This window comes from Antedon mediterranea, chromosome 4 (assembly GCF_964355755.1).
Source record: "Antedon mediterranea chromosome 4, ecAntMedi1.1, whole genome shotgun sequence".
Taxonomy (NCBI): domain Eukaryota; kingdom Metazoa; phylum Echinodermata; class Crinoidea; order Comatulida; family Antedonidae; genus Antedon; species Antedon mediterranea.
Genome location: NC_092673.1, coordinates 22,370,816 through 22,384,336, shown reverse-complemented (window position 1 = coordinate 22,384,336; position 13,521 = coordinate 22,370,816).

The window sequence follows — 13,521 nt, the reverse complement described above, 5'->3', positions numbered from 1 at the left end:
ACAGTATATTTTTAAAAGTAATCTTGAATATGTAAACCATTTAATGTTGAATATGCTTATTTTGGTAGATTGTATTCTTGAAAGCTCAACTCGCATAGAGGAATCTCTGTTTTAGCCATAGCTTCTCTGTTTTTTTGTGATTGTAACTTAAGATGTTGCAGCTAATGGTTTCAATGACTCGCCAATACGCAGCTTACTAAAATCAGATATCTTTACTTTATGCAACTGTTGGTTACATTTTTGTTTTCTCCCAGAACAGCTGACAAATTTTTATCTTTGAAAATGCTGATGTTCTCCTTATTTTATTTTATACAGAAGCAGCTAATTATAAAAATGTTAGCAACTAATAATTATCAAAACTTTTATACAATACTTACTGCAGCTATATAATGCTATGCAGACATAATTATGTTTTATTGAGTTGTATACTTGGTAAATAACAGGGTATAAAGATAACTTTACATCTGTTTTATTATCTATAGAAAGAAAATCTCACCCCTGAATAGTATTAATTATGAATTTTATGGAGATATTTATTATTTATTTAAATAAATGTTTATTATTAGGGTAAATATAGTACATTGATATTGTCTGATTCAAAGGTCAAAGTTGGTTGCAGCTGAATGTACTGTAGTTTCTAGGTATGAATAATTCATCAGCTTAGAGACAGTGGTTGTGCCACTTGTACATCTAAACACTATCTAACGTCTTAAGCCTATTTTCCACTAGGCGAATTTGTTTAAAAGTGATAGTTTATACGCATGCGTATTCATGTTTCCATCTTCAAAATCTCTCTATGCATGTGTTTAATCTTGAGCTTTCGATTCGCACGAACAATTTGCCTAATTGGAAAATAGATTTTAGTCCATTCTGATCTGAAAGGGTTTTCAACAGGTTTTAGGTGTCCATTTGACTCTACCACTGAATAGTCTACCAATTACTGGTATGAACCGCTACTTGTACATATTGTTGTTGCAACAGATAATATAAAATCCTTCATATTTATAAATCTTCTTTGTGTTAATTTTTGTAAGTTTATGGTATTTAAATAATTCTATTTAAGACAATGATGTCTATTATGTTACAGTCTTTATTTATATATAATTGTTTAGTATACTTTTCTATTTTCTATTACAATTTAACTGGGATTCTTTATTAACTGTTGAAAGTTACATTTCTTGACTTAAAAAATGAAGGCTATTATTTTGAATAATTGTTTTGTAGATGTATTCGTTGGTTATTAATTAAAACGTATAACAGTATTGTTATATTATTATAGTCCCTAAACAAAATAAAATCTAGATTTTTATAGCAGATAAAACTTTTCCAGGTCAAATTGTATTTCAAATTCACCTTTGCCCTAAAAACATGCATATTTCAAATATTAAACTATTCATAAAAAGACAAAAGGCAAACTCCCATGTTTCAGATTTTATTACAATTACATATATATAAACATTTTATTATCCTGTAACCGCATTGATCATTTTGGTTTAAAATGTAAATTTTTTTTGTTACAAAGGCGAGCAAGGGGTATTTGTTTACACACAACATTGTTAAATAGTCGGTGATAAAAGCATTCTAAATTTGAACATACTAAAGTCATGAATATTATGATTATGTGGAAATGCTTGCTTGTATAGCTCTCATGGGTTGTATCGTGAATGTCAACATATAACTATTTAACAGTGTTTACAATGTACACATTATTTTACTTTAAATATATGTATTCAGATCTATATTGAACTTCACTCACACAAGGATAAAAGAGTTTCAATTGAGGTAAATGACTGCAAAGGTGAAGGCCACGTATTACATGTTACCTTTAAGTTATATAGTTCCGGTTTTTCACCACTGTTTTTCTAACAGTCTACCATATAATTATGCGGCCTATATAATTGGGTTTTTTCCTTACATGTTGGGACAAATAGGAAATGGTAAAGCTGGTACGGCTTTAGCTGCTAAGTATGCTTGATTGGGTCTCTTTGTTGTTTGTACTTTTTAAAAGGCAATTCAACTCTACATCAGGAAAGGCATAACTGAATAGGCACTCCTCACAGTCGACCTGTGAGAAGTTCCACATACACTTCCTACTGTTCTATATTGGTAGATTTTTTCAAGATATTGTTTTATACATGTCTTAATTCAAACTTTAAATTTGTTAATACAAATATTGGAAGAAAATGAATTTTATGTGGCAGATATCTCAGCAATGTAAATTCATTTGGTTAGAATACATTATGAAGGGTAAAATGCGTCTCCATTTAATGCTTTAAAGTTTATGTTGAACAAATTTAGTTTGCAGTCCATGGCTTCAAATGTACCTCATCAAAAAGTTTAATGTGCAAAGACAATTGATCAGTAAGTGTATATATATGTCTGTTTTGTGAGAGTTTCCGTAGCTTTGATGATAGTGTATTAAAAAATAGCTGTTTAAATTCATTGTGTGAAAATGTTGCGAAAATAAAAAAGGTATGAAAAAGAACAACAGAGTTAATGTGTTTTTTTTTTGGTGAAGCATATAAAAACCTGCTTATTTCAAGCTGATGGGGGATGGACAGCTGGTTCTGCTTGAAAAGTTAAAATAGGTTAAAGTGTGTTAAAAAATTTGTAGCTGAAAAAACCCTCTATTTGGAAATCACATCATCATGTTAATATGTAATCGTGAAAAAATGTAAAGGTGACTGGATTCTAGTTTAGGTTCTAGACAACATTTCAACTTATTAATTGTGGTAACAAATTTTGGCAAACATGGCATTTCATATGTATAATACTTCAGCCTCAAAAATTGAAACGCCGACTGGTGGACTGACAAAATAAAAAGACAACAATTAAATACTTGGGGATGTTCTTGTCATTCCATGTAAATACTATTATTTCCAGTGTTATACGAAAAACATAGTTTAATTAATGGGGGTGTTTCTACTAAATAATCCCAAATAGCCACTAGCTACAGTAGTTGAATTTCACAAAGAATCATCAGATTGGCCAATACACCAAGTCAGAACATAATTCATACGTTAAAATATGTTCTAATGTACAATTACCACATTTGTGAAGTGATGATATAGCATTACTACTACTAAACATTACAGATATATCATATTAGATGATTATTTATGTTTAAACTTAATTTTACAGACTTCTTAATTTATCTACCAACTGCAATATCTCTTATGCAAAAGTGATTTAAGGGATTATTGGAGACTTAAAGTGAATAGTGACAGAGAAGAAGAATGATCTGGAAATTGATACTATTAATATTGAGAATTAACATCAATCGCAATATTTTCCAATTTGCACTTTAAAGAAAATAAAAAAATAATCCTGTGTTATTAAACACATTTCCTCACTAATTAGTATGTATACCTCTTTATCTTAACAAATCAGACCACAAAGATGATTGATTTTATAATTTATCCCCTTTGCGGCAGTTACTATTGCTCGGCGAAGGACAATATTAAGTTACAAAATGAAATGAAATAATTTTGAGATGCCATAATAATATGCATGAGCGATAAGAAAGATGATGAGAATTAAGGCAGGTGTACAAGTGTTGAATATTCAAAGTATTGTTTGCCTAATCTCTAGGCATATCACTGTCTCTGAGGATTTAAACTTAACTTAGCAGTATCATCACAACCTCTACTGATGAGCAAATATATAATACTATCAAGTTGTTGAACCTTTAAGACAAGTGCAATAGACTATGCAATTGCATGGTAGTGTTTATGCTATACTAGATCCCCTCCTTCAAAAGAAACTTTCCTGTGAAATGAACAAGGGGAAACATATGTTTTAACACTACGGCTAACCCCTATTCAAGGGACACCCTATTCAGGGACATTTTGTTGGGTTCCGAAGTGGGTGTCTGTACTGTGTCTTGTACGTAAATACAGTATGTAAGAAAGTACTCAAATACATAAATAGTAAACATTGTTTTACAATAAATCAAAGAAAAAAAGTGTAATTTGTAAAAATGGAATACCACATGTTACTACAAAATATCTTTCATAATTGGTTCAAGATAAATGTATACCAAATTGTATGTATTCTGCATAGTGTGTTATAAAAAGAGATAGATATGATGTCATGACTTTACAGATTTGCCTTCTTTTGATTCTAACCACATCAATGCCATATTATAAAAAAGCCCAATTATTGCTACCCACTTGCTAAACCAAGCATTCCCCCTATTCAAACTTTCTCCACCAATAGGAGAAAAGCTCGTGGTCACAGTGAACCTTTTATGTCACAAAAGTTTGTTTGTCAAAGTCTGAATTCTTATTATCTTGCTCACCATCACTTTGATGTTTGATGACGTAATTATCACACACTGGACAAATAACTATAACAGCTAAACTCAACGTGTCTCGTTGAACTTTACTAATGATTTTGTTTCTTCGTAAGTTTAATATCTATTTTATTGTCTGTATTCCAATTTCTTGTCTCCATTTAAAAGAATATTAGCATTGTGGATATTTTATTGGCCACGATACTCTCCTATTTTGATCAGGTTACCTAACTTAAGTTTAGGTCATTGGCCATTTGGATATAGAACAAGATTATGATACACCAGGGAGATGCACATTAATGGTGTGTATTTCAAACTAATGACTAACAAACGGCTTCCTTTTTAAAAGGTAGATTTGCTGTCCTGTAATATTTTTTAATAAACTAGTCTTTTCAAAGCAAAATGGGTGTAATCTATAATTTGTTAAAAAGAAAATAATGATAGTTTTTGGATAAATGTATCAAAATATGATATCAAAACATGGAAAAGATACAAAATTAAAATAATGATTTCACTTAGAAAAGAAAAAATAAATGGCTACATAATAGTCTGACACAAAATGGGCTTCTTGTTGACAATTTTTCTTTTAACTATAGGTTTTTTTTACAGGTGAATAATTTTTATATGAAATTTAAATGGTAGGCCTATATTGAACAAAAATGTACTTTTTTCATGGGGAAAATATATCTTGCGTTATGTTATTACATAAAATGGTCATATTTTCTTGCTTTTATTTTTATATTGATTATTACATTTATATCTGCAATAGTATTAATATGGATTTTCTAATAAAAATGTAACCAAATTAAATAGTGAAATAAAAATAGTGTTAGGATGTGGTATCAAGAAATAAATCAAATGGCATAAGGAATTGTATTCATTATTGTTCTAGGAGTAGTTCAGTTGCCTGAAGAACTAGAGATAAACTTTGAGTGTATATCCTACAGTCACTTTATGAACTGAGAACGTGAACTGACATGAACGTGGCCCAGCTGAGGCTTAAACGGTCTCCAAGAGAGATACAGTTTACGGAGTTCATCATCTTTTCAGTACAAAAGTACTGCTTATGTAGGTTACTCAGCACATAAACTCTCCCAATCAAACACATTCAATTTTTCCCATTGTACTAAAGGGTTTTTTAATAGCCGAGGACATTGGCTTTCACATTATATATTGTATTTACTATTGTTGATGACATTTAATATACTTAATACTGCTTTTCTCCAAGGCCATAATACAGAGACAATTAGTTCTTATTTCACATTTTAAGATGAATTGTTGTCATATTTCATTAATTAGCATTTCAATCTCGCTTGATTTATTGTTTTAGACATGACAGATACTAGTTAGAATTTTACCGTTAATTAGGTATACCATACCATTATTATATTATTATATATCACAATAACACAATAACTAAAACAAACTTAAGTGGTACAGGTATAGCTCCTATATTTATTCATTTGTAAATAAATTCATAAATGAAATAAAATAAATCTCTGCAAAAAAATGACATTTAAATTTTTAAATAGTCAATGTTGATATAATATATATTTGATAAATATTTATTTAATTTTATTAATATTTTTTCTAAATATTTAATTTCAAAACTAGAAGGTATTACCAAATGTTTGTAGTTTGTAGTAAAAATGATATAAAGGTGTTTTATGAATAGATTATGATAAGAAATTAACATAATGTGCAATCTCATGTCATTACAGGTTATGTCCTAGCAAAAATGTTCCAACCTCAAGATCTGGGCCAATAGAATTATGACTAGCCAATCAAAAGACATGATCTATCCAATAGTAGGTCATGACATAATATTGACCTTGAACTAATGCTTCCATACCAGGGGTGAAGCGTTTATTCAGGCAACATAGTCCCAGTTCATTAAAAATTTAAACCAGTTTAACATATTTTGGATACATTGCACATCATGTTTGATTACCTGTATTGGAATGAACCAATTAGATAAACAAAAATAATGAATGTAACCTTTGGTTTTTTCCAGGCCATCCATTTCCTTTTGTTTTGTACAGCTTTCAGTTCTGTGAAACTCAAACAAGCAAATGGATTAGGAAAAGTGCATGTGGATTACAGCAGACCCTGTTATCTCTATTTCAACCAATAACTAATCTCTTAATCTGTTTTTTTATTCACACCTATGTCATGATATCGTTCACAGTAACGCCTTTGCCTTATAAAAACTCGCCAGTGGATTACCAGTATTAAAGCATTTCCTCTATTGATTCATGATGAAATTCATATTCATAAAGATTTTATACAAATGTTATATTAAATATAATTAGTACTCCCACTTGCACTGATGAAAGGCAAGTGTTGCATGAAATCTCTGCTAATTTTTCTAGCTATTTTACTCGTCTTGAGTTAGATTTTTGCCTTTTTTGTATTTTCATTGAGATCCAGCCACTAATACCCACATAATTGTCTTTTTTTTTTCAGTAATTTGCCTTTGGATTAAATATAATTAGGTTACACATTTGTTACAGAAATGTTGATTATGGTTAATATTTATTTTTCAATAAATGGTATTTGTTCAAATTTGCATATTACGAAAAGGTAAACTACACAGACTGCTTTTTGGACTTACAATTCTTTTTTAAATGTTTGTTTGTTTGCATAACATCAACAAATGTCAAGATCGTCCTTTTTTTATAATTATCAGTGTGTACCAATAGATCGTCTGATATTGATTTTCAAAAAAATGAATAATGTAAGAAAAGCTTATTAAACTACAAGTTATCTGTATGTTCAAAATATCAAAGGGCACACTCTCTGTCACTGATCTCTGCATTTTCATTCATTTCAAGTATTTCCAAGCATATAAATTTACATTATATTTCTAATCACAAGTTTTGAAGCATATTGATTGTGTATTTGACATTGATAGCTTTGTACTCTAAACACTGTAGGCCTAGTATTTGTCACTAGCTGGTAGTCTTTTATAATTCATATAATAATATAATTCATATAATAATTCATTGTGATTTTGTTAATTACTAGCTGACTGTGATAATAGTTATTCCTCTAACAACTTTTTGGGGCTATTTTGCAAAGGGGTTATATTTTTTACAAAAGGCTGACCATACAAAGTACAGGACCTTCAATTGTCGAAATTGGGGTCAAGTAATGGCCGACAAACTGATACGAAATCAACCAATTGGCCAAATGGCAATAACTTTGGTGTTTATTTATAATTCGACTTCAATTAAAATTGATGAAAATTTATTTTCTGTGCAATGATAAATTCTGTTTTATGTTGAATGTACTTTGTCTATTTTCAATACCTTTATAATTAATTTTATATTATTTATTTTGATTTTATTAATCTAATCTAATATTTTATATCTTGTTATGAATTATTATTCTGAATGAGCATACCAATTTCCCATAGTGAACAAATAAACAAAGTGAATTGACTTGTTGATGGGCAGAAACCATGAACACAGGTTTGATTGTAAAAGATAGAAAGAAAAAACTTATATCCTTCAAGATTCAAGATTTTATGTTACTGGTCCACTTAAAATGTAAATTTATTGGTATTGAGTGCAGTTGCATGTAGGATAGTGAATCATGTTTTGATCAATCTTTTATTAATAATCAAATTAATATTTAGGTTAATAATTACTAATTATGTTACATCTGCTTCCATGTTCAATTAAAACACGTTTGCTCATTTCTTTACGATTCACCTGTCCCTACCACTTTGACCTTTTGGCCGTTGACTCCTTACTATTTTGGGTTATACATTATCCCCTTGGTAATGAAATTGCAATAAATATTAAATCAAATGCTGCAATAGATAAGTTGATCATTAACAATGACAACATCTAATCCTCGATAAGATTTAAAAATCATATTTTAATTGCGTATGGTGAACTACAGACTGTCATTAACAGACACGGAAATAAGAATAAAGTAAGTTAACAATTAGAGTGCTGTATACAATAATGTAGTTAAAATATTAAATGAGGGCAAAAGTAAAAAATAGGCAAATAAATAGGCAAGACACAAGATGGTAAAAAAATAAGACTTTTGAAATGGGAAAACAAATAACTGTATGTACAGTATTTAACCTTTGGAAAATAAAGAAATTAAGATAGGCAAAAACAATCTCAGAATGCAGCACAAAACAAGGATGAAATAAAATTAAACCAATCAATAATCACAGTTAGTTGGCCCATTTAAAATAACTCCCTGGGTGGCCTACGTGAAATTTAAATCGCTATTTACCTTTTTGGTCTCTAGGCCTGTTGAATTCACCTTACCTTAGCTCATGAGGTCTTACTCTGAGACTTACGATGTGGCGAAATACCAGCGTGCACTCCGACCTAAACATACTTGGAAGTAGCCTAACAACTACACAAAATTGCTGCTTCAAATAGTATGATAAAATGCATAATTATTTATATAAATTACAAATATATATTAAAAATAAATGTTAGCTATAGATTCGGAAAATATATTATTTTGAAATGCTTGAATTGTAATATAGAAAATACTTACCATTTCTTGATCCCGCAAGAAAAACGGAGGTGGTGGAGTTGAGTCGTCTGATTTGACTTTCAGCCAATCAGAGAGCTGTATTGCTTTGAGGCTTCTCTTGATTGGTCTAAGTTCTAATCAAAGTTCAATTTGTTTGCATTTTAAATTAAGTTCATTATAAAGTACAAACAGAATATTCTTATTTCTTATAAAGAAAACACAACATCTGAAATAAACTCTAATGAATATTGTAACAACATTTAAACAATTATACTTTTAACATTAATTTACATGGTAGCATTGTTATTATAATCATATTGTAATACATTAGGCTATTCTTTTATGCATATTCTAATTCAGTGTTACATAGAATTATGTAAACATTAATAAGTAGGCCTAGTTTCCATTAAAAGTAATCTTATTTTACTAGAATAAAAAATTCATAAATTCGTTTTTCTATATATAGCATTGGTGTAGTACAGTATTGTTTATTACCATGATATAATAGTATGATCATGGTATGATATACAGTATTTCTCTTATGCCTATTCTAATCCATTGTTAATTATAATTATGTAACATAATGAGTCATTTAAAATCAATGTCTTTTTCTCATACAATTTATTCATTAATATTTTGTATTACGGTGGATTATTGTAATCATTTCCGGACATTATAATATAAATATAAATTTTTACATAATTGTTTATTTCATAATCACCCTTATCTTTACTGAACTTTTACATGGATAAATGTTTTTGTTGTTGATTTTAACATAGGGGAAGAATATGTTTAATCATACCTTTTAAAGTTTTGTTAAACATAATTATGTAATCAACAATTGTTATAGTTAAACAATTCTGATTGTATTTGATGTCCTAGAGCCTTGGAAAAAACTCTATTGCGGTTGACAAATTCTTTATGTGGTTAAATAAATGTTGTTGTTATTTATTTGGAAACACACAATAATACTTAAATATTTTTTATTTTTTATTATTTTATCATGACATGAATGTGGAAATTTTTATTTTTAGGTGATAGTTAAAAAATAATTCAAATCCTCCAATGTAAACTCCACTTAATCCGTTCATAATTTTCATCATACCATCTACGGTTGGTTGGTTGTACTCAGAGACAATCCATTAAAAGTGAAATATCACATTATTACAATAGTTAAATTAAATAAATAATTATATGTCTAGAAAAGATACCATAAACACATGAGGCTTTCTCAGGTACTGTATTTACAGCCTTCCTCTAAAATATGCTACAATTACTGTTTATTCCTATATTTCAGAGTAAAATCACAATGATTTAATATTTAATTAATTAATATAACATTATAATTTATTAAAAATAAATAAATTAACTTAAAAATTGTTATTAATTATTCATAATCATTATGTTGTTTGCTAATATTATTTTGTAAGGAAAATGTTACGTTTAATATGTTTAACCAATAAGTAACAGTTGATTTCGATTTTGTTTAAATATTATACTGTGACTTATCAAAAAAGAAATTCATTTATTTTCTGCATAAATAAATTACCTTATAATGAATTTAATGTTATTGATAGATTTTCATATTTTCCATATTGCACAGTAGGGCCTACTGTGTGTAACAGTACAGTACGTATATTGAGAGACCAATATGCCATACAATCATATTAGGAAGGATATACCTTATTTCCATAAAAAGATATTAGTAGTTGGTGCCTGAAAGCCTGTAGACTGAACAGAGTCAGGTTCTAAAGTGTTTAGAGTCTAAGCTGACAGCCTAGCAGGCATAACAATTTGGCGACAATCTCATATCGTAAAGCGGTGTCTTCAAAATTTAATTTAAACAATGGGATGTTATACATATAAATGAAGGAGTCTAGTTTATTTGAATCAAGTTATAGCAAACTAAATTTGCCAGATGTCACATTTATTCATTACATTTTAATTAAACATTTATTTAAATGTGTTTATATTTTATTTTAAAGGTTACTGATAAAGTTTTTAAAGATGTACTATCACCCCAAAACATAAATAGTATTTTACTTTTTGAATAGCTTTAGTTTCTCTTCAGTTAAAGATGTATTGTCCCCCTGAAAAAAAATAATTCTAAACCACATTTTTGTTGAATATGCCATTAAAATTAAACATAATAGTTATCTACTTTGACCAAAAATTGGATCGAAAAAATGTTTTGAAAAAAATGTAATTTAAAACAAAAAAAATTGTCAAATTGGTTGAATTTAACCATATATTTTGTCATTTTATAAGTGAAAATATTATTTTTTTTCATTTTTTTTTTTCTACTGAAGTGATTAACTTTATTGAAACTACAAAATAACATGTTAAAAGTTTGATTTAGTTAATCTTCATTTTTCATGTTTTTGGGGGACAATACATCTTTAAAATCTTTTCAGTTTCATAGAACAAAAATTATCATATTTATATCCATCAAAGATATTATTATTTTGCTTTTCATGTAATATTTCAAGAGTAAATTAGAACTGGTATCTGATCACTAGAACCTTTAAACTTAACTTTCCTTTGAGTAATTTTAAAGCTGTGTAAAAATAAAATCAATATTATTAGTTCTAAACAAAATTGAATAAAACGACTTGACTTACCGTACCGTAATGCATATATCGGAAATGATATCTTTATATTTAATTTTTAAAATTGACTAACCATAATCAATAGTGAAAAGTATAAGGAATATGCAATCTAAAGTAAACCATTAAGTGAATTTCTTATATAGATGAATCAAATTAAATAAATTGATGGATAGGTATAAGATACTAGAACGACCTGTTGGCAGGACGCATATGAATTAATGAATGAATACAAAGCATAAAGACATGATGTAACCCACAAGGATTGCTTGTCAATAGCTAAATCACACAGGTTACATTCTGACATACTTTTTTAACTCCAATGTTACAGTATTTTCAAACAAACTTGATTGCATTTCTTTGGATGTCTGTTTGACAACTTCAAAATTAACAGTTCTATTTTAAAGTTTTAAAGTTCCTTTTGTTTTTTTTCCTTTTATTGCATCAAGTAAACAATGATGAAGTTAACATAACTATTCATAAAAATTCAACAAAGACAAAATATACACTTAATAACTTCTTGTATACAAGTGTAGACTACAGTATATCTCTCTCCAAAAATCAAAACAAAATCAACACATTGGAAACAGAGAAGCCTTTTAAAGGTAATTAATTTCACATGTTATTTAATCAGTTATTTTCCCCCAGCAGACCCTTTGATAGAAATAGGTGGTTCCTGGAATGTATACAACATAGATAGAAAGTAAATTAATAATTAATTAATAGGCCCTACAAGTTTAACAAAACTTTAAAGTCATCCATAACCAGAGAATGCTGATATTTGTGCTGGTTATATATATAATATACTTTATAGAAAATACTTTACCATTTTCAATAATATAATTCATAGATTTTTAAATATCTTTTTACTTCAATTCAACTGAAAAAAAAAAAAAAATCTGCATTTAAAATTGTTAAATCTAATATTCAGTAATGTGAACGACTTAAAAGGTTGAGTGTGCTATACTTCAATTTTTGGGGTTTTCACATTGAAACATAAAAAAACAAAATGTATTAATAATTCAAATTGTTAAGATTATGCAGAAATGAAATGGTTCTTAAAATTTAAATTGTTGATTTTAACAAATAATCAGGCCTACTAAGAAAACCAATAATTGTTATTGTTTGAAATTGTACATCCAAATTAGGATCTTCTTCATTGATAAAACTTTTCATATTCCGAACTATACTTATATGAACCGCTACAGAAACTAGTACAATGATATCAAAAGTACATTTCAAAATAACAACTAAATCAATTCATTAATAAATGCAAGATACAAAATCTACCAATAAATAATTATTTAATAGCTATTATTGTAATTATTGGAAGGTAGTTTGAATGTTGAACGTATGTATTTAATTACAAACGTGCCTACTTCATTAACGAATAATTTGTAACTATATTATACCCTTCTGGATTGTCGGTTTTCCTTTGTTAACTTAATTTCTCCTTAAAGTGGAATCTACCCATTGATGATATTAATGTATCGTCCAGCTTAGCATGTTCGTTAATATAATTCATATTTGATGGATTGGTAATAAAGAAATTCAGGGTTTCACCGACTTGTTTAATGCTACAACGTGAGCACAAACTTCTTTATTAAAAAATATTGAATTTATCAATCAATGACAAAATGTAAACTAAATGCAGTTTATTATGATGAAATTAATAAATAAAAATTCAGTAACATTTTTATTCAATTTAATTCATGTAATGAGATAGATTGATATTAAAATGTCAGTCTTGAACGAAAGTTCCAAAGCAAATGTTATTTCTTATTTCAATGGCATTTAAAAGTTTGAAAATGGTAAATGCAAACTACATACATTTGTAGTGATAACATTGTTTTGTTCTGTAAAAACACGACAGCAATGTGAGGTGATTCACTTCTTCAACATTTACAAAGAAACATATAACAATAAACCATAACCACAAACACCGATTGGTAATATTAACATTTAAAAGTTGAAAGAAATTTGAAGGAAAAAAACCCCTGGGCGTGGGCGTGCGTCATCAAATCTGCAACCCCACCACAACATGCTCTCAGTATACAACTACTGTACACTGATAGCTGTGCTTCTTTCAGCTACAACACCATGACAATGTAT